At 37.7% G+C, this 22,468-nt stretch overlaps 1 long non-coding RNA gene across 1 annotated transcript in view; it reads left to right on the plus strand.

Moving 5' to 3' along the window:
• The window catches only part of LOC138760024 (uncharacterized), a 14,967-nt gene extending 8,770 nt beyond the window's left edge, over positions 1-6,197 (plus strand). Inside the window, exon 3 of the long non-coding RNA XR_011355340.1 lies at positions 6,017-6,197. This is a non-coding gene — a long non-coding RNA (uncharacterized lncRNA). The remainder of the gene's footprint in view (positions 1-6,016) is intronic.
• The last annotated feature ends 16,271 nt before the right edge of the window (positions 6,198-22,468 follow it).

Consider the following 22,468-nt stretch of genomic DNA (forward strand, 5'->3'; position numbering starts at 1 on the left):
TTTTCACTGTCTGCTTGCATGTTTTTCTAAGTTTATATTTCCCTCTTTTGTATGCACATCTTTCTTATTGAGTGAAATTAACAGTTGCCTTTAAGTAGAACTACTGCCTGGCTCGCACACAATTCAATTGATGTGAGAATGAATGTGGAATGTGAAATTTGAACTTCATCAAAATAGTGACAATAAACCAACAGGAGGGATTAATTCATCCATGGGGAATATTTATCCAGAGTAAAACGTCACATGTGTTCAATATGTTTGTATATCATAAATGCGATATACTGCACACTTTTTAAAGCAAGATATCAATGAGGGGAATCAGATGCCTGGAATAACGGTGAAGGAAGAGACAGGAGAATACTTGAAGAGCCTTTTGGATGGGAATAGGAATATCCCGGGACAGGAGGGAGACGTGCCATGCCATGAAGGAAGATTATACTCGAAATTGGCGCAGTTATGTGGATGAATCGCCTGATCATATGTTACGCTGTTGATGTCACATGTTCTCTGTAAAAAGAACAGTTATTTGGCTTAGAACCCATTGTTAATTAAATGGAGACACGATAAATATGTTCCTTGACAATTAGTACACGGTATGTTAATTGAGTAAGAACGAATGTGGACAGCATGAAACGAAGATGTTGCATTTATCACTCAGGTGATTTTGGTAATGGATCATGCCTTCATGGCGGAGCGTCAAGATACAAGATTGTGTTCTGATGGCAACAACAATTTACATGCTCTCCGTTAGTAATAATATTTCTTTCATGCATTGAGTCTTTTTACTTCAGCACTTCAATCTCCATGCATTCTACATAGAGCAGCAGTGTATCCGGAGAATACTTCCGATATGCGCAGTGGCATTGTGATATTATGGTTGAGGAATATCAAGCAAAAGTTATGAAATGTTAGGCCTTTGTAGAATAGATCCCCACAACTGAGAGAATCCCGCTCCCGAATTTTACCCTTGAGTGCGATAAACCATTCCATCTTCACAACTAAATCGCTGAAGAAAACACAGAAGGGATTGGCTCTGCTGTCGTCAACGATGCGTCAGTAGTATTAAGGGATTGCATTCAAAATATTGAATCGCTAAATTCCATGAGTAGCTCCCAAGCCATATAAAAGCTTAAGGAATACTCTGATTTATATTCTATTTTGGAGATTTAACGACAACACATGGTGGCACTGGCTTCGAAGAGAACATGTGGGAAATCTACCGCAAAGTTGTCTAAATTTTATACGCTTTCATTGCTGCCTTTGGAATTCCTGGTAACGCGAGATTCAAGTTGTGTAAATTCGTGTGAACATTTTACAACTGGTTTTTAGACATGACGGAACATTGAAATATTCACACTTTCCAGTTAATTAAGGCTAGAGCTCAATAGATTTAATGAGCAATGCAGAGGGCATTACAGAATTGACAGGGATGAGTGATCAGATGAGGCAGCCTTTTTGATGGCATACACTCACTGGGCCGAATGGCCTGTCTACATGCTGAACAATTCTTTGATATCTGTATTATATCAAAGGTCTCATGAAATTAATGTGCAAGTACAAATTATGAAAATTTCTTCGAAGGGAGGACCTGAAAATGGAAGATGACAGACGGCTGGGCAGAGAATCAAAACTGAAAATGTATTTCATCATTTCAAAATGATGTGAAACGAGGTGGCTTCGAGAAACAAAACAATGGAATCATGTCAGTTGATATTGATTTTGTGCAGGGGAACGAAAATTCCAAATTTGTGTGTGTGTGTGTGTGTGTGTGTGTGTGTGTGTGTGTGTGTGTGTGTGTGTGTGTGTGTGTGTGTGTGTGTGTGTGTGTGTGTGTGTGTGTGTCTGTCTGTCTGTCTGTCTGTCTGTATGACTGTGCGAGTACCTGACTGTGCTGTCTGTGTGTGGGGGGGGGGGTGGTGTGGGTGGGAGGGTCTGCATGGAAAGGTGCATGCCACAGAATGTAAGTGAAATATTTAATGAATTAAGATGCTTGTTTTGATATTGATGTAGGTTAATGACCTGCTGCGTTTTGTGGTTGATAATATATCCTCCCGAAATTCTCCATCACTGCAGAATTGGATTTTTTGTTACTTTGCCACAAATTTGATTGTTTTGTGATAAAGATATACTTACTTTAAAAATTAATATCACTGGTTTTCACGCCACACTCGGTTGAGGTATTAATTCTAAATCCAAAGTTATACATCTTGTGATAGTATATTTGCTAATTGTTAGCATTAAAATTTGTTTAATGCTTATATCTTATTTCTTAATGTTGTGGATTAATAATAGACGTAAAGAGAACCTTTACACATTGGATTTCATATATCAACGTTTTAAATTTAGGAGTTGGGATGGTTGTACAAAACAATGATGCAGCCAAATTAGGGGCTTTATGTGCCTTCATACCCCGATGAAGGGCTCAAGCCCGAATCGGTTATGTATCTTTATCTTTTCTATTTAAATTACATTGTTGGACCTGATGAGTTTCTTCAGAATTGTGTTTGTACAGTGTGCAGTTTTGGTCAGTGTGCAGAAATAAATCAATAAGATTGAAAGAGCACAGATATTTACTAACTGTTGCCAAGTATTGAGGAACTAAGATATAGGGAATGGTTAAACAGGTTAGGACATCACGCCCAGGAGCAGATAACAATGAGGGGTGATTTGATAGCTCTATTAAATATTATGCTGGTAATAGATACAGTAAATAAAAGGAGGTATTTGCCACTGAGGTAACATCAGGTAAAAACCAGAGGACATGGGTTGAGAATGAAAGGGGAGAGTTTAATTGTGATATTCTGAGGAATTTCTTCACACGGGGATTGGTGGGAGGATAGGATGAGTTGGAAGCTGAAGTGGTGATGACGGGCTCGATCCAATATTTTTGAAAGTTTGGAAAAATACATGGGCGAGAAAGATATGTAGGGATACATAATGTGCCCAGATGAGTGGGACGAGGTAGAATAATGGACGAGAGGTGCTGAATGACCTGTTTACTGTGTTGTAATGGTCTAAATGTGGTTGTAGATGTGCGGTTAGGTATGAATCGATACATACACATAACGATTTATAATAAACATACATAAAGAGACAGTGTGTGTCAGTGTCTGAATGAGAGAGAGCGAGCGAGTGAGACAGAGAGAGAGAGTGAGTGAGAGAGAGAGAGAGAGAGAGAGAGAAAGAAAGAGAGAGAGATGTGGTGGGGCGGGGAATGAAATGCCTTGAATCTAAACCTATTTTTCCATCTTTAGTTATCTCAGATACGCAGTTCACTGCTTATTAGAAGATGTCATGCTGCCCTAACATTCACCAAAATAAATGATAGATTGTTGAATAATATTAGGAGGGAAATGTGACTATCCTAAGTGCACATGGTATTTAAATAAAATTGTGTCAACCGATCATTGTAAAAGTACATTTGTATAACCCAGAAAAGTCTAAGCAATGACACAGTACACTGTGCACAGGAGCTCAAGGATGGAAGTTTTGTTTGAAGTATCTCAGGAAGGGTTTTCCACCCAATAAACCTTTCGGTTCTGAATTACAGTCGAAGGATCATCACATTGCGCAGTTAGTGAAAAAAATTATCACTCTTTGTCTCGCATCTTGTGTTAAATGCAGAGAGGAGAGAGTCAGTTTTAATTTTCTCAGTGTGGATTTGTGAAGAATCATGTTAGTAGATGACATGCCAATCATCATGGGGTACGAGGAGCTTGTGACAGTGGGATTGTACAAACCCTGGATGAAATTTGATGAATAAGATGAACATACCACTTCTGGAGTTACGCAGGAAAAAAATATTAAAGAATGAATTTATTTAACCCTGCTTTTATATTCCACCTGTAATACTCTTCCTTGTAAATGTGCCAATGCTAAAAATATATATATTCTAGAAAATGAATCACGTCGAGATGAATAAAAAGAGAAATTCTTCTCTCTCAGATTGACGCTTCTCCAAATATCCAACAACTTTAAATCGTTCATCGAGGCCCCAATTTGGGTCGTCATTTTTGATTTCATTATACCTTTTGGAGATCTATCCAGCAAAGGACCCAAGACACAATTAATATATCCCCAACTAAGATATTTTCATTAGCTTGATTTAACAACAAGAAAGCACCCAAAAGAAAACGCTCATTATCCATGTTAGGTGCGTAAACATTAAACAATGTCCAAGATTCAGCAACCATTTTACAATTCACCATCAAAACACTTCCAGCATTTCCTTCCATAGTTTGCAATTCAAAAGGCAAATTCTTCTGAATTAAAATTGCTACACCACTTGTCCTAGAATTAAATGAAGAAAAAAACATATGTCCAAACCAATCTCTCTTCAATTTCAAATTTTCTTTTTTCAGTTAAATGCATTTCTTGTAAAAAGGCAATAACAATTTTCATTTTCTTGATATAAGCCAAAATTCGCTTTTGCATAATCGGATTATTTAACCCCTGTGGATTAAAAGTTGCAAATTTCAAATGAGACATCCTTATAAGCTACCAAATAGTCACTTACTACAAAATATCGCTCCCCTTATATTAATTTAAGACCACTATCCTTCCCCTAAATATTTTTAGAAAAGAATGTAACATAATTTTGATTATCCCAAAAATAACTCCCCGAAGGTAGTAACGTCCGAAAAAAAACTGGGTGTGATAACCCCCCACAAGTGGTGGATGACTATCTAAGATTTCAATGCTATCCACCCTCCCCAGCTAGAAATAAATTATTCACATCAACACAATCCAATACTGTAAATATATTGAACCCAATGACTCCATTCCAATTATTGTTCCTGATCTTCAATGTCAATAAGACATTGTGTTAAAATTTCTTTCTTTCCATTCTTTCATTTTTTCCCGTTCTTCCCATTCCCATACGCATTTGCCTTCTTTGTAGGTGACAGTGCCAATCATCTATCAATTTCTCACAAATGCGGTAATGAATTTGCAAAAAATTATGCATTATGGTGATTCTCAAAAAATTGAGATTGAAATTTACCATAAAAGACTTTCAACACAGCAAGGTATAAAAAAACAAATTTGTAACCCTTCCACCACAGTACTTCTTTAGCTGAATTAAATTCCCACTGTGGCGTAATAATATCCTGACTCAGATCTGCACAAATAAATATTCTCATATTGTGAATCATAGTTGGAGTTTAACTTTGTCATGCCTTCTGTACTGCCAACTGTAATATCATTTCCCTGTCCTGGTAGTTCAGACAATGAATTAAAACCGCCCATGGCGGTTGTCCTGGTAACAGTTTCTTTCATAACGCTCCATGGGCCCTCTCCACTACTAAGCCTTCCAAAAAAAACTTATTGCCCAACACCTCGGGAATACAATTCTTAAAAACATTCATTAAATCAGACACTTCAATGTCTTCTGTGAGACCCACAATTTTCACATTATTTCTCCAACATTGATTTTCCAATGAATCATTTTTTTCAGTAATTCTGTCTTCTAGATTCCCCAATCCATAAAAGAATCTTCCACTTCCTCCATTTTTATCTATTACATTCAACTTGATTTTTACATTCAAGAAAACCTGTTCCTTTTTTTTTAATTCTTGCACTCTATCCACTGATTTAATACATTTATTAACATCACTCTTAACTGTAGATATATTTTGAGACATGTTGTATATTTTAGTTGTCACCTCCAAAAATTCTTGAGTAATTTGTTTAAACATATTGTCCAGTTGATAAGCAATCCCTTCCAGGACTGTACAGACTCCATTCAAGATTCTACTTTCACATTTTGAGACCTACCTTCTCTAATCCCCACCTCCAATTGTAGAGTCCTCTTCTTCCAGCATTATCGATCTCCTTCTGGTGTGGCTGCCGGTTTGTACACCCGACGGCTGCAGCCTCCACTGCTCTGCCCCCCCCCCCCCCACTCCACAGTCCACACACGATCCTGTAATGTTCGGACCCTTGGAGCGCCACGCATGCCCAGTATGGTCATGGACAACACAGAGGTGACATCCAATGCCATTTTGCACATCCCCAGCCCACCCAACTGCAGCCCGGGATCAAGAGCTCTTCTTTCAGCCTGGTCACCCATGGAGATGCGCAGTTCCACACAGGCCGTACCATCTTGTGGAGGCAAAATCGGTGCCGGCGCAATACTCAGCCTGGCAGGAGTTCTTTGTGCCTTGGAGATTCCAAACATCGAGTCCGTGGCTTCAGTTGAATAGGTAGGCCTCAATATTTCAGCACGTTTAAAAGGCAAATTCTTCTGTAGTTGTGTTTTCGTTTATTTTTACATTAGCAGCCATTATTACCCACTAATGGTCCCAACAGTAAAAATACAATTATAAATCAATTTTAAAAATTTTAAAGATGGGTGCTTAAAAACCTGGCTTCACAAAGGTGGGATCACATGATCGCCCTCTACGCCATAGTGATAGAGATCCATTGAAAGTGTCTTCATACAGATCTATTTCTTTATTGAAGGTAGATTATAAAATTATAGCAAACATGTTAGTAAACCAACTTGCCAAGTGTTTGCCTAAATTGATACATTGATCAAACAGGTTTTATTAAAAGTAGAAATGCATCAAATAATATTCTTATATTGATTAGTTGGTCAATGCATATCGACAGCAGCCCAACCACCTTGCGCTTGATGTGGAAAAAGCCTTTGATAGTGTCGAATGGGATTTTTTTATTTAAGGAAAAGGAAAAGTTTAAATTTGGCCCTTTTGTATTGGTTTCGTTAAAGCTTTATTTTCAAACCCAATTGCAAGGATGATGACAAATGGTCAATATCGTTTAAATTGATGTGTTCAACCCGATATGGTTGTTCATTGTCACCAGCCCTGTATGCATTTGCTATTGAACCATTAGCTCAAACAAGACAGAATGAACAGATAAGAGAGATGAGAGTTATGAATGAAGAGTAAAATGTTAATTTGTTTGTAGATGATGCTTTGATATATTTAATAAACCCAGATAAATAATTTCTGCATTTGAGGGAATGTTTATTACCATATGGAATATTGTCTGGATTTAAAGTTCATTGGGACAAGTGTGAGATCTTGACAGTTGGAGAAAGAGACTATTGAGAATATAAAAATATTATAAAATTTAAATGATCTAATAAAATTAAACATTTAGGAATAATTGTAAATGCTGAGTATCAATCTTTATACAAGTTAAATTATGTTCTTTTATTTAAAAAGATTAAAGCAGATTTAATTAAGTGGAAAGAACTTCTGTAAACTTTAATTGGTCGAGTTAATTGTATTAAGATGGATATTTTTCCCCGTATTCCATATTTATTTCAATCAATATCGTGCTCTCTTTCAAAGGGATTTTTCAGTATCTAAATAAGGCTGTGAGAGAATTTTTATAGAAAGGAAAATTACCACGGGTAGCTTTATATAACTTTACCTGGAAGTATGTGTTAGATTGGCTTCAATTACTCCATTTTCAAAATTATTATGCCGCCTCCCTTCTGACGTTCATTAGTAGATTGATGGATTTGGACCAAACCCCAAGTTGGGCTAAGGTTGAGATAGCCTGAATTTCTTAAGGCGAAGTGCATCAATTTATATTTTGATGGAACGTAAATTTGTTGCTGGAAAATAATATGCCGATATTAAAACATTTATTAAAGATATGGACAAAGGAAAATAAGATTTTAGGATCAAAAGATAAATTGTCATTCTTAACCCCTTAAATAATAATCAGCTTGTTCCTTTTTCAATGTTTAATTATCATTTAAAGAGTTTGGGATTCTAATGGTATAAAGACGTTACATTATTGTGTTTTCGAAGAACAGATTCTTTCATTTAATCAATTGAAAGAGCGTTTTTATATTGCTAAAAATTATTTGTTTGTTTATTATCAACTTCGAGCTTTGGTGAAAGATATGAAGGGTACAGTGATGATTTTACCTGTATTGACAGAATTCGAATCTTTTATTTCTTCTATACCATAAGAGGGGTTATATTTCAGTTACGTACCAAGTATTACAAGATAATATGGATAGACCAGACTGGGACAAGTCTAAATTTAAATGGGAAAATTATTTTGCTTTTGTTTTTCCAGAAGATTATTGGACGGATATGTGTTATGGTAGTGTGAGTAAACTGACAAATTTGCGGTATAGAATGGTTAACTATAATGTTTTTACATCAGCAGTATTGAAAAATATGGTTTGAGTAATTCGGACCCTTGTTTTAGATGTGTGTGTATTGGTACTTTTTTTTAACATGCTGTTTGGTCTTGTGTTCATGTACAAACATTTTGGAAGAAAGTAGGATAATTTTGGAAAAATTTTATGATATTGAGTTACCATTAGATCCATCTATTTTATTAATGGCTTATATGGTTCCTTTTAAGGGTTTAGGGTTGGATAAATTTCATATTGCATTTGTACACTTAGCATTGTCTGTTGCTCAAAAATGTATTGCACGTACATGCAAAGATAAAATAGCGATCAACATAATGCAATGGCATAATGAACTGAAAGCTTGTATTGTTATGGAAAAAAAAATACATATAATTTGCATGAGCATTATTATTTTTTTTCGTTAATAAGTGTTTACCATATTTGGAATATGTGCATTTAGATGTACTTTGATTTATTATATATTCTTAGTTTCTGTTTATATGTTTTTGGCTTTCCATAAGAGAGCTGCCTGATGGGTGCAAAGGTGGGTGGGGATTTAAATGTATTTTATTTTTCTTTTTTCTCTTACTTCTTTGTTTTTTCTTACTGTTCTTTTAAATATATATTTATATAAAATTTTCTTTATGGAATGTATGCTGTATTGTTACTAATGATTTGTCAAATAAATAAAGTTTAAGGAAAAAGGAGGGAGATTGAAAAACTTGGCTGAATGGTGCACCAACAACAACCTCACACTCAATGTCATCAAAAGCAAGGAACTGATTGTGGACTTTAGGAAGGGAAAACTTTAGATGACCATTGTGGCATCAAAGGTAGAAAGGGTGAGCAACTCTAAATTCATTGGAGTTCCTATCTCCAAGGCCCTTGCCAGGACCCAATGTATGCATTTCAACGTGGAAATAACACGTCAGTGTCTCTACTTCCTCAGAGGTTTGTCAAGTCATCGAAAACCTTGGCACATGGATCCTTTACATCATTGATAGCCAGGCGTTCAACTTTGATTAAATGGAATGCTAATACTCCACCTACACTTACACAATAGTTAAGCGAAATTATGTTGTTTAATTTTAGAAAAAAATAGATATTTCAATAAAGAATCAAATATTGTCTACCAAAAGAATGGGGCCAATTAATAAATGGACTATTGTCATAACCTTAAGAATGGGGATGTTGTGAAATGTTGGTGCTGTGCTGTCCATCTCCAAGTAGTTGTCACTTACTTCCTCTACGTTAACTTTTAACCTTGCTTAATGGTAGGGCATTTGATTAATTTTTTTGTGTCTGGTTAATTATATTCTACAATATGATTTTGCACTGGCTTATTTTTAAAATCACGGAAAACATTTTGTAATGATTTCCCTTTTTTGAATCTTATAGAACAATATATCACTGAACTATATAAGTCTTTATAGCGTATAGTATAAATTCCAATAAAAATGTTTCAAAAAGAAAATTGATAGAAATATAAATAAATTATTGAAGTTTAATTGTTCACCACCATTAAAAACATAGAAAATCTGACAAGAATGAAATATTTACTATTTATTATTAGGACTTGTGAATTTATTTAAGAAGAATATATTTCCATGAATTCAATAATTATTTCAATCTTTACACCTTCATTTGCCTGAATTTTTTTTCAGAGTTTGAATAAAATTATACGACAATTTATTTGGAAAGGTAAAATGTCAAGAATTGTTCTTGAAAGGTTAACATGCAAATTTGATCTTGGAGGGCAAAAATTACCGAATTTTAAAAATTATTATTAAGAAACTCAATTAACATTTTTGTCCTCCTGTTATCAAATGGGTGAGAAAACAGCTTGTGTTCAGATTGAAATAAATAAAATTGTAGAAACTATACTGGAACAAGTTTTGTATAAATGTAATAGTGAACCATTTAATGGAAAAATGAAAGTACCAATTTTAAAACATATATTGAAAATTTAGACTGAGATTCATATGGATAGAAGGATAAAAAAAAACTATTCACTACCAGGAATGTTGTTAAACAAAATCAACATTCCTTTCACTTTGAAAAGTTATTTATATTTTAATAGGTATAGTTAAGGAATATAGAGGATAAAATATTGTGTTTTTTTGCGTTTTTCTTACTTTTGAGAAATTAAAAGATAAATATAATATACAAAATGATACAATTTTTGCATATCTCCAATTAAAATAATATTTAAAAAAGAAATTAGGAACAGATTTGTGACTCGCACAACAAAGTCAATTTGGAGGTATAATAACAGATATATTTATTACCAATAAACGTATTACCAATATGTATATAACATTGCAAGAATCTAAAAGAAAAAAAAAGATGTATATGCATCCAAATTACGATGGGAGAAAGATTTAAATATACAGATTCAGGAGGAAATATGTTCAGAATTTGCCAGGAGAGTAAATTCATTAAATGGGAGATATTAAATGGTTCAATACATTTTTGTTCATCAATCATATTACACTCCACATAAATTGAATGGACCTAATTTTAATTATCCAGATAGGTGTTTTCAATGTAACAAGGAAATAGGCACCATTTTATATCTTAGCTAAATTAATTTCATTACACTATCTGAACACAGTCATCCATTCCTCTTGAGATAGTAAAATTTATAAATCATTCTCTCACTTAGTCTTTGTTTTATATGTTTATTTTAATCATTCCTTAGAAGAATGCATACATCTCAGAAATAAACCATTTTTCTCACTACCAATCATCAAAATCAGAAATTTAGTTTCGATTGCCCGGGTAATATCAAATCCTGTCCAAGGTTTTCTATTAAAAATGGATGTACTTGATAATATACAAATAAAGAACTTGGTAACAACATAATTTTTTTTCTAAGTCCAGCAAAAGAAAAGAAACACACCGGCCTCAAAAGAATCTTCCACCAATTTATTGCCCATAAATTCCCAAGCTTTAAAATAAGGATTATTCACCAAGAAAGGAATTATTTTATTCTGACATAACGGAGTCTTAGCTGAAAATGTACCTGTAGTTCCTATATTATGATCTCTTTTATACCAGATCTCCATAAAATGCCTCAGTACTGCCAACTTATAATTTTGTAAATAATAAGGATTCCAAATGATGTACGTTAAATTCAGAAATCTGTGCTAATTCAGCTTTAGCCCATATTGGATGATGATCAATATCAAACATCCTATTAATGAATTTTAATTGTGCTGCTTCATAAAAGTTCTGAAAATTGGTAATTGAAGACCTCTTAAATCATATCTTCATGTCAATTATTGTAAAGAGTCTCATTATCATTTGCCTATTCTATAAGAGTAATTGTGCAGCTGCATTTAATTCCTTGAACAGAATATGTGGCATTGAACAAGGAATAGATTAGAAAAGATATTGAATATGAGGAAATATATTCATTTTAATGTAATTTACTCTTCCTATTAAAGTTAAAGGCAAGTACCTCCTTCTATTTAAATCAAACCTAATCTTATTTAATAGAGGTATGGAATTAATTTTTTTATAAATAAATATAGATAGATAGATAGATAGATAGATAGATAGATAGATAGATAGATAGATAGATAGATAGATAGATAGATAGATAGTCAGTATTCACCATTACACCTAAATATTTAATTTTATTAGACCACATAAATTTGATAATCTGTTTCAAAACTGAATAATCCTCATCAGAAATTGGTAACATGAGGGGCGTGGCAAGATGGCATAGAAAAAAAAGCTTGTTCCACCTTTACCCTGCTGGATTACTAAATAACCGATTTTAAATGTATAAAAGTAGTTAAAAATAATATTTACTTTTTTAAATAACAGCGATTCATCATGGTTGCCAATGTGAAGAAATCTAAAACTCAACTTCAGAAGAAATTAGTTTATAAAAGTGTAGATGATCTGAGGCCTATGTGTTATGCTAAATCATTGGAGTCGTTGATGGGAGCCTCCAAGCATCAGAGGAGTCCTGCCCATTCAAGATTGACCTCTGCGCTGATCCTGCAATTACAAGATGGCACTGGCATTCTGTTGAGTTCAGTCATAGCCGAACCGCGTGCATGCTGAGTGGCCTGAGTGGCCTGGGGATGCGCAGTGTAGCATCGGAGGATGCCCCTGTGGGTTCAGTGGTTCTGCCGGGCATGCGTGGAGCATCCTGAGTATGGGACATTTTGGAAAAAGTGTGGGCTGTGGGGAGCTCAAGCCTCGGCACACTGTCGAGACCGGGATGCCGGCGTCAGGTGTCCAGACCCACAGCTGAACAGTGGTGACTGAAGTAGAAGAGTTACTTACCTTTTTTGAATATACCCAGGAGGAGGATCCTGCAGTTAAAGAAGGTAGACTTTAGAAAGTGGCTTTGGAATTTGGATTGCACTCAGTATTCACTGTTATGGAAGGGATTACTTCCCAAATGGATAATATGTCAAAGCAAATGTCAACTTAAATGACTCGAGGATTTGTGGAGGTGAAAACGAAAATGAATATTTTGTGTGACGAAATTTCAACTCTGAAACAAGAAATGACTGAAGTTAAGAGTGATATTAACAGATGTATAAAAACTGTTGATATTGTACCAGATAATTTTTGAAAAATTGAAACAGCCTTTTCTGAATGTCAAAATCAGATGGAACGCAATGAACAATAAATGGGAAAAGTGGAAGGTTCTTTTGTCGATAGGGGATTCAAAAAAGGGATTTACTGAAAAAGATTGATCCATTAGAAAATCAAAGCCAGAGAAATAATGTGAAAATAGTTGGTCTTCCAGAGGACTTTGAAGGTTCTGATCCAAAATAAAATATTTTAAGCAATGGTTCCCAGAGGTACTGGGTCAAGAACTTTTTCCTGAAGGTTTGGAACTGGATCAGGCCCATAGAGTGTTGAGGAAAAAACACTTCCAGGACAAACACTGAGGGAAGTCTTGATTTGTTGACTAAAATATCAAGATAGAGAAATTATTTTATGAATGGCATTTCAGAAAGCGTAGCAGAGTCAATCCCCATTAATGATTCAAAATAATAGTGTTTTTATGCCGATTTGAGTCAAAAATTTATTAGAAGATAATGGAAATTTAATTCGGCAAAAGATGTTGTCTTGGGTAAACTTATACCTCTCATTTTGTTCATTTTAGATTGGTCACAGTGTTTGAGCTAACGAAAGAAAATAGACACACACACCGAGAGCAGTTCAGTTTATACAAATGTTTATTACTAATTCAAAAGCTGATTTCACACTACAATATGCAAGCCCTTCCCAACTATACTTATCAACGCTTGGACTGGTCCCAACTGCCGAAGCGAGGCAACGACTGCACACTTGTAGTAGGTTGTCAGGGCGCTGGTAGCAGCTTCTCCACCTCCCCCGACCGGGACATTGTTAAGACTCTGGCTGTTCTTCCTTCTTGACAAGGGGTGCTCCCACCCCTCAGAGAGTCTAAACTTCAGCAGCAGGACCATAGGCTTATATACCCCAAAAACAATTAATCATGCACCTACTCCTTCTAACATTTGTCAGTCAAAATCAAAACTGAACATTATATTCTACAATTTAGAAGATTAATTATTATGGAACCCGGATTTTATGATTTCCTGGTTTATCTCGTAGATACAAAGACTTATTAAAACTTCTCGAGCAAGACAGGTTGTGAGCAATTCGTCAATTTCAAAGTGTTGCATTTGACAACTGCTTTCCCTGGGCCTCACAGTGGAATTCCATTTCAAAGTGTATCTTCAGATAAATCCCCATGGTTGAGTTTAATTACATCTGCTAGTTCTGAAATTAAGGTGACCTGCGTGTGGACCCAGTGTCGTCAGTTCCACATAAGCAAAAACATCTGGGCACATGGTTTTAATCCTCCATGACATTCCACCCCTTGGTCACAATCTGTCATTTGCGAGGCCTAACCAGTATTTGAATACAGAGGGTGCGAAAAAAGAAAAATCAAAACAACAATTACAAAGATAAGCAATGACACGAGCAACCAACAGAGGATAGTGTGGCCCACGCCCCCAAATGTAGCAGTTATCCATGAGAAAGGATTCCAACCAAGGCTCAAATTATCCTTGTTGGCCACAATATCCAGATACTGGAGCTCACGAACAGATTTTGAAACATGCTGAACAATTACATTTATATAAGCTGCTCTTGAGGCAGGTGACCAAGGACTTCCTTGGTGTAATGCATCGCACCATGTTTCCCACGGGGAACTCCCTCAGAATGGCTTCGACATTACAAATCAAATTGCTGGCATCAAAGCAGCTGTTAAGCCGGATCACAAGGAGTGTAAAATGGAGAACCTGGAACAAAGAAGCCTGACACATGTCACTCACAATACCATAAGCGTTCAGTGTTTAAACAGACTAAATCATCCTGTCCCTCAATAGCTACCCACCGAGTGTTACCCTGGGCAGGTGTCACTATTCCCCTTTTACAGGAGGGCCACCACCTGGTGGTGCCACCCATACCTTTTGTCCAACATTCTCTAGTTGGGGAATGGGGGACAATGACTGTTATTCCTCTGGAATAGGCTGTAATTCAGGAGCGTGAAGAAGTCGGTGGAAAGGTGTACCTCCTTTTAAAGGGCGATGATTCAAATTGTCGACTGCCTGCTGCACCACATGGCACAACCCCTTCTGGGTCCCCAGTGATGTTATCAAACGAATTTGTTCCTTTAGTAAGCCGTTCATTCGTTCAACTATCTCGGCAGCCTGCGGGTAATAAGGAATATGGTGAACCCATAAAATACCATTGTCATTTGCCCAATCACAGATTGCTTTCCCGGAGAAGTGCGAGCCATTATCAGAGTGAATCTCCTCTAGAACATCATAACGAGAAATCAAATGGTTTAGTCCTTAGATAGTGCTAGCTTGGTCAGCCGTATTGGTGCGAAAAGCAAAAACCAGGCCCGAAAAGGTGTCAACCATTACTAGGACGTAACGTTTACCCATTGAGTCTAGCATGGGGCCTGTGTAATCAATTTGCCAGACCGCAGCTGAGTGAGCACCCCATTTTATTCGGCCATGCGGACCTGGTGGAACGATATGGAACTTCACAAGCTGACATTCTGGTCATGTACGTATGACCATGCGGACATCATCCTGATGGATGGGTAAAGCATCTGTATGGGCCCACATACCTGTTCCCTTCTCCCCCAAATGACCACTCTGTTCATGTGCCTATCGAGCCAGAGGGACGGTATCAGCACGGCTGATAGTGGCAAGCTGATCTGCTACTGCATTATGTTGTGCCATGTTAGTCGCCATATTGGTATGGGCATCAACGTGATAAACGGTTATCTCACGGTGGTGGGAAGCATCCCACAACAGCTGCCACAACTCTTTTCCCCATACTGGGCGGTCATGTATCATCCAGTTGTTCTTTTGCAAATCAGGCATCCATACCACGTCCATTAGCCACAGCCCAGGAATCAATAAACAGGCGAAGAGGATGATCATGGGGATCTAGTGGTAAAGTGACTGTCTTCAACTCAGCATACTGACTGGAGCCACCATCCCCCTCCTCCGATAAGTGAGTTCCTGACTTGGGATGGTAAGCCACCTGTTCATGTATGCGGCCCACCCCTTCAGGCCCTCTGGTCGCACGACTCTGAATATACCACTTCCATTTAACAATAGAAGACTGCTGAGCCCTCCCGATCTTTAGCTTAGCATCATTAGCCAGGACCCAATTCATTATAAGAAGTGCAGGTCGCAATTGAACATCTGCATCGCCTGTCATTCTTTCAGTCTCTAGCAGGGCCCAGTAACAGGCTAGTAACTGTTGTTCAAAAACAGAATAATGAGTGGCAGCCTAGGGCATGGTACGTGACCAGAATCCTAGTGGGACTCGGCGACCCTCTTGTTTCTGCGAGAGGATCCAGGAGGCCACATCATCAATATAATGGTGAATTGAGAGGGAAGGTGATACTGGAACTGTCTCCAAATCACGGGCAATTAGGCTATGGCAAATAGTGGGAGAGTGTACATAACCCTGAGGAAGGTGGGTGAAGGTATACTGGCGCCCCTTCCAGGTAAAGGCGAACTGATCCTGTGAGTCCTCAGCTACAAGAATACTGAAGAAAGCATTAGCAAGATCAGTGACAGCATACCATGTTCCTGAGTTCCCAGTAGCAATGTTTTCAATAAGGGTGACAATGTCCGGAAAAGCTGAAGCAAGCGGTGGGTCATGTTTATTCAAAAAACGATAATCAACTGTCATTCTCCAGGAGCCGTCCGGCTTCTGGACCGGCCAAACAGGGCTATTAAAGGGCGACGTTGCGGGCCTCACTACCCCTTCTTCTTGCAGAGCATCGATGGTGGCAGTAATCTATTCCTGCCCCCCAGGGAGACGATATTGTGGAATGTACACTGGTTTCATGGGGGCTGGCACCATCACAGGATCCCATTTAGCCTGACCCACTACTAGTTTTTTTGTAATAGTTCAAATTCCAAATTCAAATCCCCCTTGGCTAGTATTAAGGTCCATACCGGCCAACATATTAATACCCAGGATACACTCATCAGTAGCAGCCACCAGGGCATGTAACCAGACAGAGGAAGGGCACAGACTTTTATTTCCTTTGCCAGGGTGACCGCTCCTCCCAACCCCTCTATTCGAAAGGCCGGTCCAGTCCCGAGGTCGGGATTACCAGAAATCACCAAGTGCTCTGCACGGGTGTCGACCAAAGCCAAGTATTGGAGATCATTACCCCAACCCCAGTGGATTGTTAATGGTATGTAGGGCCGCGGATCCCAGTGTGTGCGCCGTGTCTCGATGGAGTAGACACGGGAATCCTATCCACACCTTCAGGCTTCAAAAGGGCTTGGGGGCTTCCAGGACCACATGCTATTGTTATCCTTAAGAGCCTGTTTAACCCATTGTTTTACCTCATCACGAGTAACTGGAGCAGGAGAAGCCAGCTCGATAGAAGTGGCAGTGGGAGCAGAAGGCACAGCTGGGCCAGGAGTACTCAGCAGGTGGGAATGATGTTCCCCTGGTTTTCTCTTATAAAGGGCATAAAGGACCGCAGTAGGTTTCCCATCAATATCACTTTTAGGTACACCTAACTTTAACAAGGTTAGAAAAAGGTCCTTTCTTGTCGGTCCATTATTAGCAGCAGCCCCTCACTTTTTATCCTCCTTGTCTGATTTAACATGGGTTGTACGTGAGTGGATTTTACCTCCCAATTCTAATTCTCGAAGCCCAGATAAGGTGTGCATCGCCTCAGACACAAGGTTCCCAATTAGCGGACTAGTTACGGCCAGAGCCAATCCCCGTGTGGTGGGTTGGGCAGAAGGAACAAATCTGGTATGCATTCCGGCAGTGAATATCGCTTCATCAGGGCTCCCCTCATGTACCCACAGTCTCAAATGCCATGCATACAAGGCAGAGGCCAGGGCCTGCTGACGAATTACTGCTATACCTTCCTCTGGGGTTCTCCAATTCTTTTGCAAATGTAAATCCCAATCTATTGGTGAGGGTTATACTCGTAGCAGGACATCCCCTAGAGTAGTGAGTAAGTGATCCATCACTCTCCCTCTACCCCGCAGCTCAGCAATGACCCTGATATCAGTAAATAATGTTCCTAATCCCAACAATTCCTCAGGGGTTAAAAATACATTACGCCCCCCCCCCACTTTTACCCAGACACGCAGGAGCCAGGCTGCTAGAGTTTCTTGCGCCTTTTAACGAAATCGATCTCCAATGGCAGCCAGCTCTTTTACAGAGAAGCCACATATCATTGACTGCTTCCGACCCCTGTTCCCACTTTGGCCAACAGGGCCCTCCACCCAGTCTAGGGGAGGAGGTCGAGGCCATCCGGTAGAGGGAGTAGGCCATAGAGCATCAGCAGGTGTTTGGGTATTTTCCCATGGGTCCACTTGGGAGACCGGGGTATCTATCCCTTCAATCTCTACCCTTACATCATCCCCCCTTCCGTCTGTTTGGGAAGTCTGCTGCCTTATGGGGCGGGCATGAACAGCAGGTGGAGAGAGTAGTATGTTAGACACATGCTGAGGTGTATCTTCATTCTTACCATTGTCATTCCAGATATTCCCATCCCAATCCTCAATTACATCAGGATCGTCACCAATCCTTATCATGCCATGAATACGATATGGATCAGGTTCTACTCCATGCCTTTCCTTATCTGCAGAGAGCTGCTGCCAGAGTTTAATGTTACGGCAAATCATTTGGACATGCTTATCTTCCCATTCTTTGGCTCTGTCCTGACTGGTGCGAACAATGTCACTCATCATGTAACAGCATTGTCACATAGCTTCTAGATCCTCCTCTAATAGCTTTCTTTTGCACTGAGATTATACTTCTCTTTGAATTGATTCTGCTTCACGCTGAATGGAGTGGCGTAATGCTGTGGCCAGCAACCAAAAACCATTCATCAGCGTCCCCTTTTTATCAGGAAATTTATTTTCTCCAAGGAGAGTGGCAACCCGCTCTCACAGAGGTGCACTTGATTGGTCAAACTTCTCATCCCAACTAATGGGTGGTCCCAACAAAGACAGGGTATTGGCCAACATGCCAAACACATCGTCTTTTGAAGTCCATCCAGGAATCAAGAACTGCTCAGAGCTCACCTCTTTCTTCCAGCAAAACATCTTGAGACCAACCCTGCTCGCAGCGCCGATTGTCTTGGGTAAACTTATACCTCTCATTTTGTTCATTTTAGATTGGTCACAGTGTTTGAGCTACCGAGAGCAGTTCAGTTTATATAAATGTTTATTACTAATTCAAAAGCTGATTTCACACTACAATATGCAAGCCCTTCCCAACTAAGCTTATCAATGCTTGGACTGCTCCCAACTGCCGAAGCGAGGCAATGACTGCACACTTGTAGTAGGTTGTCAGGGCTCTGGTAGCAGCTTCTCCACCTCCCCCGACCGGGATGTTGCTCGGACTCTGGCTCTTCTTCCTTCTTGACAAGGGGTGCTCCCACCCCTCAGAGAGTATAAACTTCAGCTGCAGGACCACAGGCTTATATACCCCAAAAACAATTAATCATGCGCCTACTCCTTCTAACATTTGTCAGTCAAAATCAAAACTGAACATTATATTCTACAATTTAGAAGATTAATTATTATGGAACCAGGATGTTATGATTTCCTGGTTTATCTCGTAGATACAAAGACTTATTAAAACTTCTCGAGCAAGACAGGTTGTGAGCAATTCGTCAATTTCAGAGTGTTGCATTTGACAACTGCTTTCCCTGGGCCTCACAGTGGAATTCCATTTCAAAGTGTATCTTCAGATAAATCCCCATGGCTGAGTTTAATTGCATCTGCTAGTTCTGAAAGTAAGGTGACCTGCGTGTGGACCCAGTGCCATCAGTTCCACATAAGCAAACATCATCTGGGTACATGGTTTTAATCCTCCATTACAGATGTCTTTTGGCGAAAGGGCTACAAGTTTGCTTTTCATTATCCTGCAATTTTGAAGGTTTTATATGGAAAAATTGAATCTCTATTTTTTGAGACGATCGTGATGCCTTGCGTTTTGCTAATTCATTGCCGGAATTGTGAAGAAATGGGCGGTCTTCACCAGTCTCCTAAGGCTAGGGGAAATGGAAATGTAAATGGAAATGGGAATGGAATAAGTAGGTAAGAATGGAAGTAAAGAAGAGCTGACATGATGTCTTCTTGACATTGAAGACCCAGAACAGTCATTGGCCTTGGGATCGTTAGGTTGAATATATTTACTATGTTTGATTGTTCTTAAATACATAATGAAAATGTATCTAGCTGGCGAGGTGGATGACACTGAAATCTTTGATTTTCATCTACCACTAGTGTGCTTAACAGACCCAGTGTTATGCGTATAACTACCTTTGGGTGTTTGTATTAATATTTTTTGGATTTTTAATTTTTTTTTTTGTTTATTGAGGTGTGGGTATTTTTGGTTTTGAAGAATTATAAAGGGGAGCATTATTTTATAGAGTGTAAATATATTACTAGTTTGTAAAAATGTCTACTTTGAATTTTGCAACTTTTAATGTTCAGGAATTAAATAGTCCAATTTAGCAAAAGAGGGTATTGGCTTATATAAAAAATGAAGATTGATACTGTCTTTTTACAAGAAACAAATTTGATCGAAAAGCCATATTTAAAATTGAAAAGAGATTGCATTATACTTGTGTTTTATTTTTCTTCTTTTAATTCTATGTCAAGAGGGGTGGCGATTTTGATTCATTAAAGAATATCATTGGAATTGGAATCTTTAGAGGGAAATGTAGCTAGAGTTTTACGGGTCAATTGTAAAATCTTTGGTGAATATTGAACTTTGCTTAATCTTTATGTGCCTAATATAGATGATGAGCGGTTTATTTCAGAAGCCTTTTCATTGTTAACTCAATCTAATGAAACCGAAATTATTTTAGTTGGTGGATATTTTAATTGTGTTTTGGAAACTTCATTAGACAGAAACCGAAGAGTATAAGGAAATCAAAATGGCAATACATATCAAAGCATTGATGAAAGATTTAAATTTGGTAGATGTTTGGAGGAAGGTTAATCCGACAGAGAAAGGTTTTCATTTTTATTCATCATGACATGATTCATTTTCTATAATTGATTTTTTAATATTAGCAAAATATTTTTTGTAAAATTAATATTTGACGATTATTGGCCTGTATGTTATGTATTTTTCTATCTTTAAATAAAGTTAAAAAAAGAAATTGGTAATATCTCACTCTTATCCCAATTAATGTCATAACCTGACATTTCTCCATATTGTTTCCAAAAATTCTGAAGTTGCCCCAGGGAATTTCTAGGATGTGTTAAATATATTAACACATCATCAGCAAACAAGTTAATTTTACACACTTACTCATCAACTTTAATTCCCTAAATATTAACATCCTGTCTAATAAATTTAAATTAACAATTGCACTCAACACGATCAAAAGTCTTTTTAGCATCCAATGCCAGTATCATTGGTTGGTTGAATTGCTTTCTTGATGAATTAATTATTGTTAATCAATTTAACAGTATTTGTGGCTGAATATCTACATGAACCAATTGTGGTAATTATTTGGCATGTCTATTAGCTAATACCTTAGCTACAATTTTGTAGTAAGTAAATCGGTCAATGTGAGGACAATTTCAGAGTATCTCTGACTTTCTTTAGAATAACCTTGAGTACCGCCCTAAAAAATGTCTCAGGGAACAACCCCATTTCAGTAGCTTGGTTCAACATATCCATAAACCCTAAAGGTAATAAATCATAGAATCATTTATAAAATTCTATTGTAAATCTATCTTCCCCTGGAGATTTCCCAATAGGCATAGTTTGTAATACCTCCTTAAGCTCTACATCAGAAAAAAATATATATCAAATTTATTCACATCTTTACCGTTCAAAGAAGGTAAATCAAAATATGGTTAAGCCATTTAACATTAAAATTTGCAAAGTTCAGTTTATTCATTTTATCCCCTAAGAGTGGCATCTCGCACTGTAAAAACTAACATAAATAAAAAGGCTCCTTCAAAAAAACTAAAAAGTAAAATAAATAACAACAAAAAATAAATTTAAAAATATTAATAAGAACAAATTAAAGATAAAAAATCTCTTCAATAATACACTACCACCTTACTTTTACCCCCCCCCACCTCAATTAACCAGTTCTGTTCAATACTACTGTGGCAGATGACTTTAGAAGTTTCAGAGTCATCCACCTCCCCTCCCCCAACCGTTCTGCATAAAAATATATACAATTTTGTTACATTTAGCCCACTGATTCCAGTCTACGATCAGCTTTGTCATCTCCTTCTATGTAAATTAATCGTTGAGTTTCCGGGATCTTCTTCCCATTCCCAATCCTCTTCTGAGAAATCTTCACCATCGACTGGTTCTGCAAATCATGGCTTGACTGATTATCCATCAGAGAGTTGGCAAACGTTAAAGCATCATAATCATTCTCAAAGAATTGAGCCTGAAAATTCCTGTCGAACAATTTCAATATTGGCAGGTATCTGAAAGCAAATCTATAGCCATTCTTCGACTGTACTGCTTTTGCAGGATTACATTCTTTACACCTCCTAATAATATCTTGACTCAAATCACCATATAAAAACCTATTGCCCTGAATCATCAGAGGACTCCGATTTTCATGCAATTCTTGTACGGCAAGACACAAAATGATTTCTTTATCCAGATACTGTAAACAATGAGCACGAATTGCCCGTGGAGGTTGATATCAGCTGCAATAATCAGAGAAAATCACCACGGAAGACATTTCTTTTTCTCGCCATTTCCTTTGGGAGACATAAGTGCTCCAGAACTCATACCATGAGGTTCAGGAACAGTTGATAACTTTCTAATTCCTAA

The sequence above is a fragment of the Narcine bancroftii genome, chromosome 4 (genome assembly GCF_036971445.1).
Source record: "Narcine bancroftii isolate sNarBan1 chromosome 4, sNarBan1.hap1, whole genome shotgun sequence".
In the NCBI taxonomy this organism is placed as follows: Eukaryota; Metazoa; Chordata; class Chondrichthyes; order Torpediniformes; family Narcinidae; genus Narcine; species Narcine bancroftii.